The following is a 3545-nucleotide window of genomic DNA, read 5'->3' on the forward strand; positions in this document are numbered from 1 at the left end:
TGCCTGAGAAGGGAGGTCATAATAGCAAAAGTAACTTGTGGCCAGAATCCAGTTGACCTTCGTTTAGAACAGATTGTTTTCAGAAGAGTTGCTCCATTAACTTGATCATCTCCTCTTTAGATGAGAGTTCACTCTCCTCCCCACCCCCACCCCCAGTCTGAACCGCATAGGATGTGGGATCTTAGTTTCTGGACTAGGGATCAAACCTGCGCCCCTTGCTGTGGAAGCTTGGAGCCTTAACCCCTCACTCGCTTTTACCTTTTTACTTTACAAGAAAATATCGTGACACTAATCTTGGTCCCGGAGAAGGCGATGGCACCCACTCCAGTGCTCTTGCCTGGAAAATCCCATGGGAGGAGGAGCCTGGTGGGCTGCAGTCCATGGGGTCGCTAAGAGTCAGACATGACTGAGTGACTTCACTTTCACTTTTCACTTTCATGCATTGGAGAAGGAAGTGGCAACCCACTCCAGTGTTCTTGCCTGGAGAATCCGAGGGCCAGGGGAGCCTGGTGGGCTGACGTCTATGGGGTCGCACAGAGTTGGACACGACTGAAGCGACTTAGCAGCAATCTTGGTCTACCATCCCTTGACACCTTTTATGGAAATATTAGAGTGATACAGTTAAAAGCATGTACCTATGCTTACTTAACATCTCTAAGCCTCCATTTCTTTGTAAAACGGGCATCATCATAGTGTTAGAACATAGCCCCTGTTAGAATCAGGGGCTAACATTTTAGCACTTATTATGTGTCATGCACTGTTCCAAGTATTTTACACGAATTATCTCTTGTGAGCCTCAGGAACTCTGTGAGATAGCAGGATTAGGTAATATAACTAGATGCCTGTGATGATCCTCAGGCTTCCCAGGTGGTGCTAGTCGTAAAGAACCTGCCTTCCAATGCAGGAGACTTAAGAGACATAGGTTCCATCCCGGGGTTGGGAAGATTCCCTGAAGGAGGGCTCGGCAACCCACTCCAGTATTCTTGCTTGGAGAATCCCATGGACAGAGGAGCCTGGTAGGTTACAGCCCATAGTATTGCAAAGAGTCGGCTATGACTGAAGTGACTTAGCACAATCTGATGACCCTCACACTTTGTGTCAAGAAACTGAGTCATGGAGTAATGGAGACGGCCAGTAACTTCTCCAAGATCACTCCCCTGCATGTAATGGAGCCCAGATCCAAATTTAGGAGACTGATTCTATGCCAAAACTACTCCCAGTTCAGTTCAGTTGCTCAGTTGTGTCCGACTCTTTGTGACCCCATGGACCACAGCACTCCAGGACTCCCTGTCCATCACCAACTCCTGGAGCTTGCTCAAACTCATGTCCATTGAGTCGGTCATGCCATCCAACCATCTCATCCCATGTCATCCCCTTCTCCTCCTGCCTTCAATCTTTCCCAGCATCAGGGTCTTCTCCAGTGAGTCAATTCTTCACATCAGGTGGCCAAAGTATTGGAGTTTCAGCTTCAGTATCAATCCTTCCAAGGAATATTCAGGACTGATTTCCTTTAGGATTGACTGGTTGGATCTCCTTGCAGTCCAAGGGACTCTCAAAAATCTTCGACAGCGCAGTTCAACAGCATCAATTCTTTAGTGCTCAGTTTTCTTTATGGTCCAACTTTCACATCCATTCTTGACTACTGGAAAAACCATAGCTTTGACTAGATGGACATTTGTTGGTAAAGTAATATCTCTACTTTTTAATATGCTGTCTAGGTTGGTTATAACCTTTCTTCCAAGGAGCAAGTGTCTTTTAATTTCATCGCTGCAGTCACCATCTGCAGTGATTTTGGAGCCCCCAAAAATAAACTCTGTCACTGTTTCCATTGTTTCCCCATCTATTTGCCATGAAGTGATGGGACCAGATGCCATGATTTTAGTTTTCTGAATGTTGAGTTTTAAGTCAGCTTTTTCACTCTTCTCTTTCACTTTCATCAAGAGGCTCTTTAGTTCCTCTTTGCTTTCCGGCATAAGGATGGTATCATCTGCATATCTGAGGTTATTGATATTTCTTCCAGCAAACTTGATTCCAGCTTGTGATTCATCTAACCCAGCATTTCACATGTTGTACTCTGCATATAAGTTAAATAAACAGAGTGACAATATACAGCCTTGATATACTCTTTTTCCAATTTGGAACCAGTCTGTTGTTCCATGTCTGGTTCTGTTCCTTCTTGACCTGCATACAGATTACTCAGGAGTCAGGAAAGATGGCCTGGTATTCCCTTCTCTTCAAGAATTTTCCACAATTTGTTGTGATCCACACAGTCAAAGGCTTTGGTGTAGTCAATAAAGCAGAAGTAGATTTTTTCTGAAACTCTCTTGCTTTTTTTAATGATCCAACAAATGTTGGAAAATTGATCTCTGGTTTCTCTGCCTTTTCTAAATCCAATTTGAACAACTGGAAGTTCTTGGTTCATGTGCTGTTGAAGCCTTGCTTGGAGAATTTTGAGCATTAGTTTACTAGCGTGTGAGATGAGTGCAATTGTGTGGTAGTTTGAACATTCTGTGGCATTGCCTTTCTTTGAGATTGGAACGAAAACTGACCTTTTCCAGTCCTGTGGCCACTGCTGCGTTTTCCAAATTTGCTTGCATATTGAGTGCAGCACTTTCACAGCATCATCTTTTAGGATTTGAAGTAGCTCAGCTGGATTTCCATCACCTCCACTACCTTTGTTTGTAGTGATGCTTCCTAAGGCCCACTTGACTTCTCGTTCCAGGATGTCTGGCTCTAATAACTACTACTCTGCTTTTTTCATATGGCTGTGAAGACTCAGTGAGATTCACTAAAGAAATATTTACTGTGTGCCAAGTACCGTCACAGGTGTTAGAGTTAAAGACAACCCCCACCCAACCTGCCTTATAGATATCACATCCAAGAAGAGAAGATTATCCACTTAAAGCTTTTAGTGCAACACTCAGGAGAAGGCCCAGAGAAGGCAATGGCACCCCACTCCAGTACTCTTGCCTGGAAAATCCCATGGGTGGAGGAGCCTGGTAGGCTGGAGTCCATGGGGTCGTGAAGAGTCGGACACAACTGAAGTGACTTAGTAGTAGCAGGAGAAGGCCAGTGCTCATTTCCAAGTGTTAGGGTTTTAGAAGTTTCCACATGGTATTTTAGTTATTTATATACACGTTTTAAAAATTATCTATATTTATCTATTTGGCCAGTATGTGTTTTAGTTGTGGCATGCAGGATCTTTAGTTGCTACTTCTAGTTGTGGCATGTGGGATCTAGTTCCCTGACCAGGGATTGAACCTGGGCCCCCTGCATTGGGAGTGCAAAGTCTTAGCCACTAGACCATCAGGGAAGTCCCTATATACACGTTATAATGCTCCCACTAGATTATAAATTCCTTGATGGCAAGAATAATTTCTGATTCCTTTCTGTATGTTTTCTAACTCTTAACACATAGTAGGAAGTCAATAAATATTTGTTCAGTAAACAAACCCTATTGATCCTGAATGTATGTGAAAGAATTGCAAAAAGTGCTTTATCCATGTATTAATGCAAATGTTTTCAATGTAAAGTTAATTTATTGG

The 3545-nt window shown here is 43.3% G+C and overlaps 1 non-coding gene across 1 annotated transcript; it reads right to left on the reverse strand.

The window, feature by feature from the left end:
* Window positions 1-3240: 3240 nt before the first annotated feature.
* TRNAG-CCC (transfer RNA glycine (anticodon CCC)) lies at window positions 3241-3313 on the reverse strand. Its single transcript has one exon. It is a non-coding gene; the product is annotated as a tRNA-Gly (tRNA).
* Window positions 3314-3545: the final 232 nt, after the last annotated feature.

The sequence above is a fragment of the Capricornis sumatraensis genome, chromosome 23 (genome assembly GCF_032405125.1).
Source record: "Capricornis sumatraensis isolate serow.1 chromosome 23, serow.2, whole genome shotgun sequence".
Lineage (NCBI taxonomy): Eukaryota > Metazoa > Chordata > Mammalia > Artiodactyla > Bovidae > Capricornis > Capricornis sumatraensis.